The 19,879-nt window shown below is 41.7% G+C and overlaps 1 long non-coding RNA gene across 1 annotated transcript; it reads right to left on the bottom strand.

Annotated features, from left to right (window-relative positions):
* Positions 1-1,579: 1,579 nt before the first annotated feature.
* On the bottom strand, positions 1,580-13,963 carry LOC125141527. The gene is made up of 3 exons (XR_007140931.1): positions 13,888-13,963; positions 2,010-2,159; positions 1,580-1,826 (listed from the first exon to the last, which is right to left on the bottom strand). It is a non-coding gene; the product is annotated as an uncharacterized LOC125141527 (long non-coding RNA).
* Positions 13,964-19,879: the final 5,916 nt, after the last annotated feature.

Genomic DNA, 19,879 nt, shown 5'->3' on the forward strand with positions numbered 1-19,879 from the left:
ACATTGACCGGTCCGCGGCGAAAAAAAGGTTGGGGACCACTGGTATAACTAGTCAGTTTTATCCCAACCTAACCACAACCTTTCTGAGTTAAGTAATAAAACCATATCTCTTCCTTATCAGAGAAAATGAATATACTGTATACATTGTATATCTGCTAAGATGTACAAAATGAATGATTTAACTAATGTAATAAAATTGTTCAGTTGTGTGTTCATTGCTCATGATTTTCTCATTCTAAAAAGACAGCCGTCGCTAGTAGTAGAAAATCCTCCTGTAAAATAACGCAGATGTTAGAACAAAATGCTTTCTAACTCACGGCAGCACTAAATGCATCCCGACGCTGTTAGCATGTCCCGTCGATCTCTCCTTATCTCTGTGTAATGTTACAAACCGCTAAAAAAAAAATCTGAAATATTGCCAATGGTCATCAACGTAAATACTAATTTAGATAAAATGCGAGTGGAATAGTTTGAAATATTCATCATTCTAGCTACTGTATATATAGCTTTTATAAAGAACTTATTATACACAAGTAACAAAATAATCAAATATATGATTTGTACCGGATTTCTTTTTGGCAAATTAGCAAAGTGAGGTAAGAGCGCTAGCTAAAGTATGTACACTAACTGACACCAAAAATCTCTGCTTCTTTCTTTCAAACTTTATTTATTTCCATAATATCTCTGTTCACTCTTAACCAGAGGATGTATAGCTAGAGGATGTATAGCTAGAGATAAAACCCTGATTAGAGGTCTTTATTCCCCTTTTGTGGGTTTCTTCTATCTCTGGATCACAGGCTCAGCGGGGCATCGTAAAAGGGACCGTAAAAGGTTGCTGCCCTGGAGGGGATTTTTTTAAAGCTCATAACCATCCAGTCACTAGAGCAGAATCATAACCACAGACCTACTGCTGCCCTCAACAGTTCATGCCCAATACCACAGAAACAAGATGCAGAGTAAGGAGAAAAAAACTGCATTCTTTCATGCCTTCATTTTCACTTAAGCTCACTGATGATGGTGAAGGAACGTTCGGCCCGTTTATTGTTCTTTAGTTGAGGTGTGGACACCAGTACTATCAGCACAGTGGCTTAGTGGTTAGCATGTTCGCCTCACACCTCCAGGGTCGGGGTTCGATTCCCACCTCCGCCTTGTGTGTGTGGAGTTTGCATGTTCTCCCCGTGCCTCGGGGGTTTCCTCCGGGTACTCCGGTTTCCTCCCCCGGTCCAAAGACATGCATGGTAGGTTGATTGGCATCTCTGGAAAATTGTCCGTAGTGTGTGTGAGTGAATGAGAGTGTGTGTGCCCTGTAATGGGTTGGCACTCCGTCCAGGGTGTATCCTGCCTCGATGCCCGATGACGCCTGAGATAGGCACAGGCTCCCCGTGACCCGAGAAGTTCAGATAAGCAGTAGAAGATGAATGAATGAATGAATGAATGAGTTAGCTCTGTGATTGGGACAGCATGTGTTGTCCATGTGATATTTGTTTACAGCTGTTTGAATAGTTCGCTCATATAACATGGGTAAATTCTGGATTCTCCTAAAACAATAATTGACACTGGAATGTGGTCTGATTTTTTATTTGTTTTTAATCCACACATTGGATTTTTATCTCATATACATTTTGAAATAAATAATGGGTGTGTATAGATATGACACAGCAGCGTGTTGGCAGTCTAAAGTGTGTTTCCCACAGGGATTGGATTGCACACTGCGTCAGTTTGGATGAAAGAGTCTGCCAAATGAATACATTTAAATGTAAATGCGCTGGCATGGCTGTCAGCTCCGTGCTCGACTCGGGAGTCTGCATGGCTTGTAAATCACTTGTCTGCAGAGTGAATAAATATAAATACATAATGTTATAATATCACATCATCAGTCTGACAAACAAGGAACGAAGTGAAATGTCTACAATATGAATGAGTTTTAGTGAGCAGGGTTAAGCAATGAAAATAGTGCAAGACATTTCTGAACATACTAAAAAAGATCACTGAATACTTCACCTACTTACACACACACTCATTGATCTGTACAAATGATCCAAGGACAAAAAGGACACGATTTAGCCCTGAAGTGTTCCGAGTGCACACGCCGGGAGCAAGGCTGCGACCCATTTAGCCGTGTTTGCTGTGCACTGATCTTCCTCCATCATTTGTCGTGCCTGAGTATTGAGAGGAAATGAAAGATTCATGCGCTCGCTGGCCTCACCTAGAGCATAAACCGTTCCCATAATTCAGAGCTGATTGCTTACAGCCTCAAATGTGTGTGTGTGTGTGTGTGTGTGTGTGTGTGTGTGTGTGTGGAGGGAATACGTATTACACACATTATCACAGTAAAGTTTTGATGTTCCTTTTGCCCTTGTGAAAAGCTCAGGCCTACAGAGACATGGACGTGATTGGTTAGATTAAACACACACCCCCCTCTCCACTCATTTATACATAAAATCTTTACAAACACGGCTGAGAATTTATTATTTTACACTTTACGTGACACTAAAGCATGCAGGAAATATAGGAGTGGAAAATAACTAAATAAAACAGAAGCGATTTAATTACATTTGGGAAAGTCCTCAGTTAAGGACATGTACAGGGGGAAGTCACTAGAAATGAGACATCTAAATGGACATATACACAACAATGGGTCTCAACCAATTCAAGTCAAGTCAAGAAGCTTTTATTGTCATTTTAACCGTCTGTATCTGTTGAAGTACACGGTGACATGAGACAACATTACTCTAAGATCATGAAGCTACATACAGTAGAACAAATACAGAGCTAAAGATTTAAAAAGATAGTCCTGGTCTGGACACAAAGTGTATGGAAAAAATTCTCTCTGTTTGTGTCTCAAGTTAAATAACAAGAGGAAACATGTCACTCTCTGATAATATATAAATTAATAAATCCATTTTGGTATCTCTAGTCCAACTCAGGAGGCACGGTGGCTTAGTGGTTAGCACGCTCGCCTCACACCTCCAGGGTTGGGGGTTCGATTCCCACCTCTGCCTTGTGTATGTGGAGTTTGCATGTTCTCCCTGTGCCTCGGGGGTTTCCTCCGGGTACTCCGGTTTCCTCCCCCGGTCCAAAGACATGCATGGTAGGTTGATTGGCATCTCTGGAAAATTGTCCGTAGTGTGTGAGTGAATGAGAGTGTGTGAGTGTGTGAGTGAATGAGAGTGTGTGTGCCCTGTAATGGGTTGGCACTCCGTCCAGGGTGTATCCTGCCTCGATGCCCGATGACGCCTGAGATAGGCACAGGCTCCCCGTGACCCAAGAAGTTCGGATAAGCGGTAGAAGATGAATGAATGAATGAATAATCCAACTCAGGAACCACATGAAAGAGCTGAAACTAAACTGCAAAATAATCCAGGTATTAAAATCAAGAGACATTTTTCTTCTCCAAATCTTCACAGACATAGATTTGGTTTGTGGGAATTTATTCAAGTTAATTCTCATTATTAATAACTGTGGCTGTGGAGTAGGTTTAAACTAAATCAATCTGGCAACATTTTATTAACTACCCTGCTGCTGCTTCTTTCCTGAGCATGGGGCAGAATTCCTGTTAGACCTCCATTAGTGCTTGTTGTAGTTCCCAGTGACGATGAATTTGATGTATGATACATCGCACTTAAACGTGATTATTTTAACATGTTTTGTGAAAATCTGAAATGAATTTGACCCAGAAACCACTCTTTAGTTACCAATAGACCTTTCCTGAGTGTCGTGTATGTGATCTCGGCTCAAGGTCCCTTCTTCGGCATAATTACATTCACTAATGAAGGATCTCATCAGGCAGATTTTAATCAAATACACAGGATTAAGAAGTAAACAGTATCTCACACCCCAAGCTCCGTTTAGCCCTAAAGTAAGACGTCCAGTGGAGAATTTCCATTAGTGGAGTCTCTCATTTATTCCACTGCCATATTTGAAGCAGGACTAAATGTCTTCCCGCTGAGCTGAGATCACTATCACATTGACTCCTGGGATATTTTGGTGTGAATGGAGCTCTGATTTGTAGCTGAACGTCTGCAGGATCCAATCAGCCTCCATAGAGTGGAGCAGAGATGGAACGGTTCCACTGCAGGAGGAGATACACATCAACTCCTTACACTCACTCTACCACTGGAGCTCAAGCAGGATCATGAAGTTTGAACTATTTTATTTATCTTCTAGGAAACATGACCAGTTATGATTTATTACAGAACAACACATTGTAGTTTTTTATTTATTTATAGCTGTAATGCTGTAGATCATCCATGGTGTCACTTCCAGTACCTGTTTGTCTGCTGTTGTCACGTCTGCTTTTTTTTTTTTTTTTGGATGTGTTTTTTTTTTTTTTATTTTTTCTTTCTTGCATCAATCTTTCTGGATTATTTCCCTGGATTATTTTACACCAACTCCTGGACTATTAACATGCTATGGTTCTGGCTAACGTAGTTTAAACCGTTAAACTGTTGTTGTAGGTTGCGTTGCACATCTCCGGTCATGTCGACACCTATCAATTTGCTGGCTTTGTTTTTTGGCCTTTTTTGGTTCGTGCTGTCATTGAATGACGTTTATCAAATTAGTTTCCCCGCGATGGCTTTACAATTCTCTGCAGCTCATCTCAGAACATTTAAAGGGCCGTTTCGATTGGCTCCGGACACCTATAAATGGTGTGAACAACTTGGAGTTTTACGCCGACCGCGCTACATACATCGCTCGCGGAAGAAACTTCTGACTTATCACCACGCGTCCTCCAATAATATTCCGGTCGTCTCTGCCAACACCCGTGCGTCGGGCGCAACGAAGCTGGAAAATCTGTCTACTAGCTTTGGAAATCTAAGATCATTGCGTTTTGATCCTGACCTCCGAAATTGCAGAGGTTCATCATCAGACCTGCGATGTGCGCTGCTGAACACTCGCTCTCTGACTACTAAAGCTGCGGTGTTGCATGACATAATCACTGATACAAACCTGGACATGCTACTTCTGACTGAAACCTGGCAGATGTCTAATGACCTTCTCAACCTGGATCTCTTAACTCCCCCTGGGTACATCTACTTCGCTCAGCCACGTCTTCATCGTCGAGGTGGTGGGCTGGCTGTAGTTTGCCGTGAGACTATTAAGATTTCAAAGATAGAGTTGCATGACGTTACAGCATTTGAATATCTCGCGCTGAAAATGTCTGGCAAATCGTCACTGGCTGTAATCTTGATTTACAGACCTCCAAAATGTCATGCTGATTTGTTGTCTGATTTCTTCTCTGAGATCAGTGCGTTACTAACTCTTGTCTGTGGTACTTATTCATCTGTCATTTTGCTTGGTGATTTTAATATACATGAAAATACTGCTCAATGCAATGAATTGACGTCTGTCCTGGACTGTTTCAACCCAGCATGTAACTTTTGCTACCCATTCCAGGGGCCATATACTGGATCTCATATGTACATCTGGCTTAAATAATATTGTTGTTAGTGGTTCTGATTTTGCTTTTTCAGATCATAAAATCATAAATTTCAGTTGTAGTTTTCCAATATCTATACCGCCTCTGAAGAAAATGCTGACCTATCGTAAAATCAATTCTGTAAATCCATCTTCTTTCTCTGATTCAATTAGGGCTTCTACCTTGTCAAAATGCCTACTATCTAGCTGTCCTTCAGAAATCTGCTGTATATACAATAATGCTTTGTCTCAAATACTTGAGAAGCATGCTCCCGTTAAAACTAGACTGGTTCCATCTACCCGGACTGCACCTTGGTTCACTCCTGAACTGCGAATGATAAAAACCGAGGGACGCCGCCTAGAAAGGCTATACAGGAAAACTGGGCTTATTGTACACTCCTTGGCTTTTAAAGAACACTGGCATAAGTACCGTACTGCTCTTAACGATGCAAAATCCTTATTTTACCTCTACCGTTAGGAATTCCAAGTGCAGGCCCATGTCGCTCTATGCTATGGTTAGCAAACTCACAAATCCACCACAACTTGTTATGTCGGGTTCTGTGGGGCATGTAAATAGCTTTTCAAAATTCTTCTCTGACAAATTACAGTTAATCACTGCATCCATTGCCAAAAACACTCCTCATGTACGTGATTCAGATGTTCATTTAATGTTTGCTGATTCAGCTCATCCTACAAACTCTCTCTCCGCCTTCACTTTAACTACTCCAATTGCCATACGCCATTTAATTGCGAAGTTAAATTCCACATCCTGCCAACTTGATCCTATACCTACTGTTCTGCTTAAGTTGTGTGTCCCTGATGTTGCACCCTTCATAACACATATGATTAACTGTAGTTTGTCGTCCGGCGTTGTTCCAGCAGATCTAAAAATGGCTGAGGTGACGTCGATTCTCAAAAAACCAGGCCTAGACCACCTAAACATGGACAATTATAGACCGATATCCAACTTACCATTCATAAGCAAAGTCCTTGAAAGGGTTGTTGCTTCATAATTGCGGTCATATTTGGATGAAAATGGCCTTTTTGAACCTTTTCAGTCTGGTTTTCGTCCAGTACACAGCACTGAAACGGCTCTTCTCCGGGTGGTTAACGACATTCTTCTGTCCATGGATGCTGGGCTGATAAACATCTTGCTGCTTCTTGATTTAAGTGCTGCTTTTGACACAGTCTGCCATGATTTAATGATCTCTAGGCTTTCTGACATTGGCATCACTGGCTCTGCACTTTCTTGGCTCATTTCCTACATTAGTGACAGAAAGTATTACATCACTATACAAGGGTTTAGATCTGTTACTGCTTCACTCACACAGGGTGTTCCTCAAGGTTCGGTTCTTGGCCCACTATTATTTACCATCTACATATATCCACTCGGTAACATCATACGCAAGCATGGACTTCAGTTCCACTGATATGCAGATGATATTCAAATCTACCTCACCACCAGCTCCAATGCTCCATCTCTGCCTGACTCACTCACATGTATCAGGGACATTAAATATTGGATGTCCCGGAATTTTCTTAAGCTGAATGATAAAAAACGGAGATATTATTGATTGGTTTTATTGCCACAGTCAAAATGATGAACCAGTCTTTTGATGTTCATGGAACTCACATTAAGCCTTCGTCATCGATCCGTAACCTTGGTGTTTTATTCGATTCTAATCTATCTTTTGGCCTTCACATTTCTTCTGTTGTTAAAAACAGAACAGTTTTTTCCATCTTCGTAATATTGCTCGTCTCCGATCTTCTCTCACCATAGCTGATACTGAAACCTTAATTCATGCACTAATCACTTCACGTCTGGACTATTGCAATGCCTTATTTCTTGGTCTTCCAAAAAAACTTATCGCAAGATTACAGTATGTTCAAAACTCAGCAGCAAGAGTTCTCACCTCCACTAGGCGCTCTGCTCACATTACTCCACTGCTTCATGACCTTCACTGGCTACCTGTAGCATCACGTATACACTTTAAGGTATTGCTTCTAACATTCAAAGCATTAAATGGTCTTGCTCCTCAATATCTGTCTGACCTACTTTCCCCTTACCGCCCTGTCCGGTCCCTTAGATCAGCTGAACTTGGTTTGTTGTCCATCCCTCCTTTCCGTCTGTCTACTGTTGGTAGAAGGTCATTTAGTATAAATGCTCCTCAGCTATGGAATTCGCTGCCTCCTACACTACGAAGCATTACATCTGTGGGTGCATTTAAGTCCCAGTTAAAAACATATCAATTAAGCAAGCATTTCGGATACTGCAATTATATGTTTTATGTGATGTGTATATAGATGTAAATGTAAGTGTTTGAATGTACTGTATTTGTAAAATGTAAAGCGACCTTGAGCTACGGAAAGGCGCTATATAAATAAAACTTAAATATACTTGAAACAAGTCCAGTCCAATTTTTACTGACGTTATAGCAGCTCTAAACACTAGTTCTATCACCAACCTCTCTTTATTTGTCTCTTAAATGAAATAAGACAAAGAGCTGGAAACTCGTTTATCCTGATGTGCGAAAACTTATGCCACCAATTAGAGTCCAGAACTCAGCTACAGTACACTGTGGTGTATAGTAACACCCTGAAACAGCTTCATTCACTTCACTATTCAGTGCATATGTTGTTTTTAAAAAGAGTGACCATCTATTACAGAGTGAGGACTTCATATAAACACCAACTGAAACACACCATATAAATAAAGGTTCTTCAAGGGATCGTAAATTGTAGCGAACTTGGAGAATCAGGCTAGTTTGAAATATCTGTGATAATATTGTCATGTGTTGAATGTTGTCTTCTAGCTGTTTATCTGCATGTGAGTAAAAACGAGTCATCGTATGTAGACATACAGTAAAGTTTATGTTCATTAACACACTGGTCCCAAACCTTCTTTTCGCCGCGGACCGGTCAATGTTGGGGGTGGCGGCTATACAATTGGCAGCTTTACAATTAAATTAAAATTAATAATTTTAATTAAATTGTATTTAAACATGCCTTTTTAACTCACTACAATGCTAAATCAATAAGAACCCTGACCTTGTTTCTTTACAACGAGACGGTTCCATCTGGGGTAATATGTGTCGCTTATGTCCAGAATATTCCGTTGTTTTGTTTCGGTTGCCGTCACTGCAGAAATCCCCGCTTCACACAGACAGCATGTCGGTAATGGCGATAGGGATGTAAGTGCTGTGGTGACAATCTCAGGGTATTCCGCCATGACTTTAATCCAGAACACCGGCAGAGTTTCAAACTTTCTAACGACGTCTGTTTCGTGCTCATTTTTGCTAATTTGTGGGTTAAATTTGAGCAAACACCATATACACGTACACCAAGCACTGTTAAACATGACAAAGTACCGGTGAACAGAGAGAAGAGCGATACACACCTTCTCTCTCCACCAAAGCTACAACACCACTGCCGCTCGCAGCCGCTCGGCTCCAAACGTCACCTAAACCCGGCCCGATATCACGATATTTTGCGCATGCGCGGTATTGGTGCGGCTTTAGGTGACGTCTCTCAGCTCCCGGTTAACCTCTCGTCCATGGGAAGTCGCACAAACCCGAGAGAAATACACCACAGTAAATAAAATGGAAATAATTTAATGTTCCTTGGGCGGCCCGGTACCATTTGGTCCACGGACCGGTACCGGTCCACGGCCCGGGGGTTGAGACCACTGCATTAACACATTAAAGATCAGTGATGGTAAAGTTTCATCAGCAGCGTGTGAGAATGCAGAGATGCTCAAGTAGAGGATTCAGAGAGAGATTATCAACCGTGTGTTTGTGATTTAATCCTCTGCTTAGTTAATGTCCTCATTTTCTCTCACTTTTTCCCTCTCCTCCCTCCACATCAACACTTCACAGTCAGCTATTGTTGCTTCACACTGATCTGGGATTAAACTCCAATCCAGCGCTGCGTTTCCACACCGAAGCAGCAAATTCCTCACATCTTTTTAAAAGACCTCAGAGTTTTAAAACGTTGACTTTTTATCCTGTGTTAAAGCTCGCCTGAGTCAGCTGGACCTCAATCTGCAAAACCAATTAACTTTGTGAAGGTCCTTCATACTTCATCATTGCCCGATCCTTTAAATCCCACATTTCTAAAGGCTGATCTCATAAGGATTCATGAAAATGAATTAGTATGTGCTGCTTCTTCTTGGAGGTGTGTTTGTAGGAAGAGGGTTTTCAAAAATCTCAAATTAGCAGAAAACGTATGAACAGAGGTGCTTACAGAAGGGCTTTTGAAATAAATTGTTAAGTGCTAGTTTCAGTATTTCAAGAAGAGGTAAGTCTTCACTTGTGGTTTGGAAACAATCTACCACTTGGCTGTTCTGACTTCTAGGGGAGGTTTTTTTCTACTACATCAGTGACAGAACATGGAATAGCTGTGATGCAGGTCTTCCTTGTATGCTGAGAGTCTGTGGGACCAGTTTGATCAGTGATAGAGGATCTATGGTGCAGCGTATGGTGCAGTAAGAGCTCTGAGGGAAGAGGGTGTTTGTCCATTTTTGGCTTTGTAGGGCGAGAATCAGAGCTTTAAAATCTTATGCATGCTGCTACCGGAAGTCAGTGGAGGAAGCACGGTAAAGGGGTGGTGGGGAAGAACTTTCACTGAAGGGTAAAAAAACTGCATTCTGGATCAGTTGCAGAGCTACCAGGAGCGAGGTACAGTAGTCCAGTCTCAAAATGCTCAACAAGAAGTTGAACAAGCACCTGAGTGTGTTGTGGAGAAAATGGATGAATCCCTCTGATGTTGTAAATGAGAAATAAGCTTGAATGGATCAGATTAACAATGTGAAAGGAAATGGACTGTCTATGATTCCCCAATGTTGTGTGCAGTAAAAAAAAAGGTGCTATCTTGTCCAGGGAGATCATATTATCCTGACGTAGCAGTGATTCACCTGGGATGAACAGCAGTTCAGGTTTTTTGGGATTAATGTTCAGATGATGAGCTGTCATCCATGATGAGATGTCTGCCAGACATGCTGAGGTCTGAGCAAAAGCGGTATGAAAATAAAATTTACAGTATAATATAATATACAGGATAATATAAAGGTGAATATGCTATTGACAAATATACACTATGGACATAATATACATGGGGTTGGGGGGGGGGGTAGTCACCGGGAGCCTGAGTTCAGTAAGGTGACAGCTCTATTGAAAAAGATGTTCCTCGGTCTACAAGTTTTTGTCCGGAGGCTCCTGACGTGCATAACGGAGGGATAGGGAACCAAAAGTCTATGGGCAGGGTAAAAGGGGTCTTAAAAAATGCTGATAGTTCGACAGTGACAGCTTTTTCTTTGTTGCCCTCAATGGCTGGAAGGTCCTGTGATATGCTGGGCAGTTGTCACCACCGGTTGCAGTGCAGTTCCCATGCCAAAATGTGACACCCCTGAGGCACAGGGAGAACATGCAAACTCCACACACACAAGGCGGAGGCGGGAATCGAACCCCCAACCATGGAGGTGTGGGGCGAACATGCTAACCACTAAGCCACCGTGCCCCCCTTGCTTAATCATGGAATACAAACTACAAACTTGGTGTTTATTTAACTTTTGAGAAAAGTAGCAAACCAGGTAGTTTACTTCACTCGTGTTCTCCTGTAACAACGCTGCTCTAATTCCCACACCACTTGCATCAATCTCCAGTTGAAAAGATAAGATAAGATAATATAAGATATACCTTTATTCATCCCCCAATGGAGGAATTTCTCTATTACAGCAGCAAAGTAAAAGAAATGCAAATATATAACAGAATAAAGACATGATATAGTATACAGTACATACACAACACAATGTATAAATACAAAGAAGAAAAAAGAGACCACGAGTTTCTTTTTTTTTCAAAGTCAGGGGCAACTAGATCAGGAGCAGAACACATTTTTAAAAGCTATTTGACAATCAGGAGACCACCTGAAGCTAGTAGTGGGACTTAGTAATGTTAAGGGCTCAGCAAACGAAGAAAAGTTTTTACAAAACCCTCGGTTATAGCCAACTGTTTCTAAAAATCTACGGAATTCCCGTCGGGTTGTCGGAACTGGAAAGTCGAGAATGGCTTTATCTTTAGCCTCCAATGGACACAAATTTCCTTGGCCAACCCTCATCAAGATAAACCACTTGTGCAAACTCACATTTTGATTTGTTAACAAGTTCAATGTTAGATGAGCCTCTTTTAATCTAGTAAAGAGAGCGCGAAGGGATTCCATATGACTGGACAAATCACAGGAGTGTATGACCAAATCAACTAAATATGCAATACAATATGGTACATCAGCAAGAACAACATTAACAAGTCTCTGGTAGGTAGCAGGTGAATTTTTCATCCCAAATCATTGTATATTGTAAAAAAAAGCATCTGGAGTGACAAAAACAGATAGCTCTGAAGCTCTTGGAGTCAGTAGAACTTGCCAATATCCCTTAAGGAGATCTAATTTGGTGACAAAAGTTGCTTTGCGTACTGTATCAATGCAATTGTCAATTAGTGGTAAGTTTTCTGTAATCGGTATAAAGTCTAAAAGTGCTATCTGATTTTGGCACCGACACACAAGGTGAGCTCCACGGACTACAAATAGGAATTGCTAAACCATTTTTCACCAAATATTCCACCTCTTTATGCATAATTTCACGTTCGGCCACGTTCAGTCGATGTTGGTTTAACGGAACATCCTTCATTACTTTAATGCCATACTGTAGGACAGACGGCTGGGTGCATCACCGAATATGGAGGGAAATTCCTTAATTAAAGCTATAATATCTTTACGCTGAGGGTCATGTAAATGAGAAAACACCAAAATCTGATAGGCCCTTGATTAGCCGAGCTTCCACCCAATTAGGTGCAAGGCTGAAAAAGTTCCAGCTTTTAGAAACTCGAGTCAGATACGAGATATCGATTTTCTGTCAAAGCGACACTTCATCTTGGCTTCAGATTCACCTAGCATTTTCTTTGTCAATTCAAATGCTTTATACCATCGCTCATGAAAAGTATTGGTATAATCCAAAACATTTCTCTGTTGCTGTTCTTTGTTGGACATCAAAGTCTCTTTCAATGTCTTTAATGGGCCTCTTACAGAATGTCCAAAAGCTAGCTCTGCTAGACTGAACCCTAAAGACTCCTAAACTTCTTCTCGTGCAGCAGAAAACCAACGGAACACCTTCGTCCCAGTCTTTTCCACTGTCCTTACAAAACTTCCTTAACATCGATTTTAGAGACTGATGAAATCGTTCTAATGCTCCTTGTGACTCAGAGTAATAGGGACGTGACATTTGGTGTCGCATGCCCAGCATCTTCACGACTTGTGAGAACACAGTAGAAACTTATTTCCTGCCTTTGTGTTGGGCAAAATCCCTACACAGTCAGCCAAAATCTTTTCAAAAGGTTCTCCCATCACTGGAATGGGGTGCAAGGGTGCAGCAGGAATTACCTGATTTGGTTTTCCTACCTTCTGTCATGTCTCACATGAAAAACAATATTTAACTATTTCTTGACGTAGACGTGGCCAAAAAAAAATGTTTTAACACTCGCTTGTAAGTTTTAGTGATCCCTAATACCCCTCTTCCACCAAAAAGACCCGGGTGCTGGTTCAGAGCTAGTGCTGGTGCTTGTTCAAAGTTGGTTCCACTGGTGAACCTTGTAAGAACCGGTTTGCCTTTCCATCGGTTAGAGAGCCGTCACAAAGCCGAGTCTATCACTGTATACGTGTCACGTTACACAGTGACGTTAGCGCAGCAGCGACAAACACAAACACAACAACAACAATGGTGGAAAAGGGGCATCAGTGTCCAGCCCAAGGATAATCATAAGCTACACTGAGAACCAAATGTCGATCATTTGAAAGACAGCATCTTTCAAATCATTCGTGGGAAGCTGTGTTTTAACATCCGGTTTAATCAATTCCTCAGATGCTTCCTGCACTTAGAAAAAGTTAGAAAGATCCCTCACATCACCAGAACACTTTGCCTTGGAATGAGTGACAACACATGATGAAAAAACTTCAGGCAGCTTCTCTGCAAATTCATCCCTCCCTCTAGATCATTACTTAAAATAAAATATACTGGTAACTGGTAAGACTGGCCAAACTCCAACCTCCATCCACCAACCCGGTCACCACATCAGATTTCAAAGTTACATAACCCCATCTCTAAACCTTGACAAAGAGCAAGGGATCCAGTAAACGTTTGTTCGGACAACAGAAGTACTCCTTCACAAATAAACGACTGAGCAGCTCCTGTGTCACATAAAATTGCAATTTCCTTTTCTTCACCTTCCCAAATTCACTAACATTAGAAAGAAAAGGTTTGTAACATTCATCGGCACTCAGCATTGACTTTTGTAAACCCACACTTTTTGGTTGTCAGTCCTCAGGACCAGAACTATTTTCTAGTCTTCCCTGCTTCCATCTTAAGGTAAAACAATCAGCAACCAAATGGCCAGTTCTGACAATGACAATAAAAACACTCACCAGAGAGAGATCAGGGGGACTGGACTCTGTTGCTCTGGTTTGGACTTCTGTTCCACTGGAATTTGTTGCTTAGGCCTAGATAAGAACAACATTGTATGTGTTAGAACAGATTTATCCACTAACACAGCAGCCTGAGTAAGAGTGGTAACCTTTAATGTCCTCTAAAAGCGTTAATTCCCTCATTGACTCCTGATAACAGTAACTTTACTGTTAGTGGCTACAGTCCACTTACCGAAAAAGTAGAGCTTTCTCCACGTTTGTATCTGCCCCTTTCAACAAGTCTGAAACTTCTGACTACAAGCTCATAAGCTCATAAGCACGAAGGATCGCAGCTTTCACTGTATCATAATCCATGCTATTTTTGGCTTTTCCTACCAGCTTACATTGAAGTAATAAATTCCACAATTCCTTTGGCAATTAGCAAATAGCCACAAGGGCAAGTTGTAGCCTAATTGTTAGAGAGTCTGACTCGTAACCCTAAGGTTGTGGGTTCGAGTCTCGGGCCGGCCACGACTGAGGTGCCCTTGAGCAAGGCACCGAACCCCCCAACTGCTCCCCGGGCGCCGCAGCATAAATGGCTGCCCACTGCTCCGGCTGCCCACTGCTCCGGGTGTGTGTTCACGGTGTGTGTTTGTTCACGGTGTGTGTGTGTGTTCACTGCTGTGTGTGTGTGTTCACTGCTGTGTGTGTGTGCACTTTGGATGGGTCAAATGCAGAGAACGAATTCTGAGGATGGTTCACCATACTTAGCCGTATGTCACGTCACTTTCAATAGCACAGACATGGCAGATGATGGCGTGTCTACGTGAGTGCCGCGTTCCAAGTGGAGATCTTGAAGATTGGTGGCGATGGAGGGGGAAAGTTTCTCGCCCAGCGCCAGGCTCACATCGTCCATTGGGTCCATAATATGCTGGAGTGAACGACACCTGGGCTGGCCGCTTCCTGGGTGTGCTTGGCCTGGGCAGAGAAAGGTGTTGAGGTGGAGGAAGTATTAATTTACCTGGGACAGTTAAATTCATAAGAGGTCCATCCAGGAAAATTCCAGCGTGGCTTTCTGCTCCTGCAGCTGATCTGCTTCTCCATGACCTCCAGCTCCAATTTCACAGAGTGCAACTGAACATGTCCTCACCTGTACTTAAATGCAGGTACACAGGTGACATGGTGTTTTAGAGCAAGAACAACAAAGATAATTGGTGTGAGGGGATGTAAACAACTAGTGGTAACCGGGCTAGCGGGCTAGTGATGCTAACAGGTCAACCAGCTAGAAGCGGATACACAGAAAAAATATAAAATTAGCAACCTCAAAAAGGGTTTAGAGCGAATATACTTTTAGGATGCTATTTACGATTTGTTCACTCTTTGTACGAAGGAAAACATTCTAGCATGTCACATGATCTCCTCCATGTCACGTGATAAGAACAACCTTTCAGATAAGAAGTTGTCATGCCATGAATTCCAAGATTAATGAGTCTTGAAAGCGAGTGCTGCTGAAAGGTCAAGAAGCAGGAGGACTGATGACAGTTTGGCTGAACTAATGGCATGAAGCTTCCCAGTGAAGGTCACAATGGCATTTGCAGTGCCACTTTGAATACAGACTGCTTAGGATCTTACAGGTTAATATGGGTAAGATTATTGTAGACAGCATGCTTGAGATGTTACATTAGATCTTGAGCAAAAGATAGTGGAGGACCAAAAGACTAGGTTTAGAAGATAGAGGGCAGAGGAGGTCCAGGGGTGGGGAAAGTGTTTTGTCTGATTCCAGCAGTAGACAGGAAAAGTAGTCGAGTGCCTATAAGGGTTGATGGATGCAGGAAACTACAGAAGAGGAACTGATAGAGATGAGAGTAGAGTGAGTGATGGAGAGGCATTAGTGGTAATGGACAGGTAGGTCAGGGAAAGTGAGAGAGAAGGATGATAGTCAGAGATGTTCATTGATAGTCTGAGCTGTGACACTCAGTGATGAAGAGAGCTGGAGATGGCTGCCAAAAGTCCATCTGGTCCAAAACATTTCTTCCCTTATGTGTTGTGTTGTAATAGCCAGGAAATGGTGTGCAGAAGAGAGCGAATGCAGGAGAACTAGAGCTTGTCTGAGGAGATTGAGAGGATCGTAGAGGTAACCGTAGAGCATGGAATTCAAAAGATGTTGAGGTGAGCCTGATTAAGAGGTGTGAACCTGAGCCACCCCCTGCCAGTTCTGATGAAGTGTAAGAGCTAGCACACGTTAAAGCTCTGAGCTTGGAGTAGTCCAGATCTGTCGAGTGATCAGCTCTCAGTTAGCACCCCACAGTGGAGAGAGTAACAGGAAGCAAAGAGAAGATTAAATCTTGTTGGCCTGACAGCTCCACTTCCTGTCGTCCAACATTGTTTAAGGCTCAGACAAAAAAACAACAGAGACAACAGCAGAGGGTAGATGAAGTGAACTGATCTTAAAAACATCGTCAAAGTAGGATGTTTAAGGATCAACACAAACTCTGTGATTTCCTCTGGGAGAAGTGTGATGAGCTTAAAAAGATAAAAGCATAATACACAGGAACAGAGTGTGTGTGTGCGTGTGTGTGCGTGTGTGTGTGTGTGTGTGTGTGTGTGTGTGTGTGTGTGTGTTCAGTTCATCTGCTTGACTGAACTTCACTCTGCACTTTAATGCATTTATTCCTTTTTGTCCACAAACAGGAAGTGACAAATGAAGTCTTTTATCAGGAATAAGACTCTTTGTAATACAGCTTCCACAAACAGAAAGTAATTCGCTTGAAAGCCTCAGGAACTTTCAATTAGTCTGAAATCCGACAAGAAAACGCAATCCCATCAGTTTTCTCCCCATTTTAGCTCTAATCAGAACAGCTTAACAAAGCTTTTACAGGTAGAGACGTGGGGATTTGTTACTCGACAGTAAAAGTGTCATAACTAATTTGCATAAAATTGAAAAAAGTATGAATAATGCTTCGATTCCGTGTTCAAGATATGTATGTAAATGGCTAACAGAAGAAATTGTCAAATTAAATGAAGCGGAGTTTAAAGAGTTTAAACTTTTCCATCTAAAGTGTTTAATCACAGACCATTTGATAGTAAAGCATTATATTATATGATAGTATAGTCATGTTTCCATTAGCACATAAATCACCAATTAAACTCACACGCTAATGTTGCCATGGCAACATTTTCTACTAAAATCCATACTAGTGATATTTGATGAGGAAACACACCAGCTCTGTATAATTTTTCACCAAAGTTTAAGAATGCTGTCATTTTAATCAGACACACGGAAAACGAACGGGAAAGAAATAAACTGAAGGTGACGTGTTGGAGTCGACAGACGGACATGTGGAGGAGAAGAGATCTGGTACTGCTACATCATCACTGAGGAAAGCTTCTGCTGATGTTTTACCTCAGACCTTATTGTTGAACCTCAGCACTAATAGCTGAGACATGTGATTTAGACAAACTCCGCCCCATGTGATTTAGACAAACTCCACCCCATGTGATTTAGACAAACTCCGCCCCATGTGATTTAGACAAACTCCACCCCAATGTGATTTAGACAAACTCCACCCCATGTGATTTAGACAAACTCCACCCCAATGTGATTTAGACAAACTCCGCCCCATGTGATTTAGACAAACTCCACCCCATGTGATTTAGATAAACTCCACCCCATGTGATTTAGACAAACTCCGCCCCATGTGATTTAGACAAACTCCACCCCATGTGATTTAGACAAACTCCACCCCAATGTGATTTAGACAAACTCCGCCCCATGTGATTTAGACAAACTCCACCCCAATGTGATTTACACAAACTCCGCCCCATGTGATTTAAACAAACTCCACCCCAATGTGATTTAGACAAACTCCACCCCATGTGATTTAGACAAACTCCACCCCAATGTGATTTACACAAACTCCGCCCCATGTGATTTAGACAAACTCCACCTCAATGTGATTTAGACAAACTCCGCCCCATGTGATTTAGACAAACTCCACCCCAATGTGATTTAGACAAACTCCACCCCATGTGATTTAGACAAACTCCGCCCCATGTGATTTAGACAAACTCCGCCCCATGTGATTTAGACAAACTCCGCCCCATGTGATTTAGACAAACTCCACCCCAATGTGATTTACACAAACTCCGCCCCATGTGATTTAGACAAACTCCACCCCAATGTGATTTACACAAACTCCGCCCCATGTGATTTAGACAAACTCCACCCCAATGTGATTTAGACAAACTCCACCCCAATGTGATTTAAGCAAACTCTGCCCCATGTGATTTACACAAACCCCACCCCATGTGATTTACACAAACCCTGCCCCCATGTGATTTAGGCAAAGCCCGCCCCCATGTGATTTAGACAAACTCCGCCCCCTCACGTAACTTCTGTGCATTGCTCAAGTCTGTAATGAGGTCAGAGGTTTAAATACCGATGCGTGTGATTAGAGAATTAAAGACTAACAGAGTGTTGAAGTAAAGGTCTTCTGACTGGAGTTACGGCTGCTGACAGTAAAGTACAAACCCCATTTCCTTCATGTATCCTGTGATGTGCACCGAGCTGAAATGTGGATCTGTGAGCTAAGTGCTGGGAGAATGTTGAATGGTTTGAGATGTTGTACAGAACCTAATAAATGTCCTGGTGTAGAAACATTAATCCAGAAGATACAGTTCAGCTATGAGACATTACAGGTCCAGTGCTGGTTCAGCTCAGGATGAAAAATAGATCCTAAAGCAACATCATGGCCTGAGCTACATGTAAACACTTCAGAAAGCCTGAATATTTCTGCCGTAATGGCAAGCTGAAAGACGAGTGTGGAGCACAAACAAACTCAAGCACCTGCTAATGGAGACACAGCAACAAGAAGAGAAGAAAAAAAAACAGGGAGAACAAAAGAAGGCCTGAGGGACGTTTAACAGTTCAGCGTTCATGCAGAGGAACATCCCTGAGACTTCTCCTACATCATGATAGACACAAGCCACATGTCTCTGATCTGAATGAACTATTAATGATAATGAGCACATTCGTGTATATAAAACTGTTATAGAGCAAAGGGAATAAATCTGTAGTGAAAGAGAGAGTAAACGAGTGAAACAGATGATTGGTGGAGTGTGAAATATCAATAATCTATTCAGCTGAGTTTAAAAGAGCAACACACACACACACACACACACACACACACACAGGTCCATAACAAACAAACACAGACAAGTGTACACACTTCTCCATGATTGGCTTAAACACTAACACACTGATCAGGACTCTGATAATGTTATTACACAAAGCTGGCAGTGTGTCAGAGAGGAGATAAATCTGCTGCTCAGGAGAGACGAGAGAGAGGACGAGTGTGGGTCAGACGACCGACTGCCAACACTAATCTCTCTCTAATCTCCCCCTAATCTCCACTATCCCTTACACACTCAGCTGAAAAGAAATAAATAAAGAAAGCAATAAGTGAATGCTAATAAAGAGGGTTTTTATATTACACACAGAACTTATCATTAACTAAATGACAAAAAAAGGAAATATATCTATAAAGAAAGTATTTGTGTTTATTAATGTGAATTCTAATTCATTAAAATGTGTTTTATTTAATAATTACGTAGATTATTATTTACCAATTAAATATAATTATTTACCAATATTTATAAATAATTATTCATGGGTCATCAATTAACTTAATTATTATTCTCAATTCCCTTAACAATCTGACCTACAGGCTTAATTTCACACACACACACACACACACACACACACACACACACACACACACACACACACACACTCTCCTCCCGGAGGCTAAGTGCATTTGATTAGTTAAAGATTAAAATGAATTTTTCGTCTATTCCTCCTCCCACTCGGCCCAAACTCACTCCACTTTAAAAGTGTTTAATCTCGACTCCAAATTGTGGATAAATCATTGTGTCAGATCTGTTAAAGAGCCTGTGGAATGTTCTGGAGAGTGGACATTATTTACATCCCGCCTGGGGAAAGACTTTCAGCCTC

This window comes from Tachysurus fulvidraco, chromosome 6, assembly GCF_022655615.1.
Source record: "Tachysurus fulvidraco isolate hzauxx_2018 chromosome 6, HZAU_PFXX_2.0, whole genome shotgun sequence".
In the NCBI taxonomy this organism is placed as follows: Eukaryota; Metazoa; Chordata; class Actinopteri; order Siluriformes; family Bagridae; genus Tachysurus; species Tachysurus fulvidraco.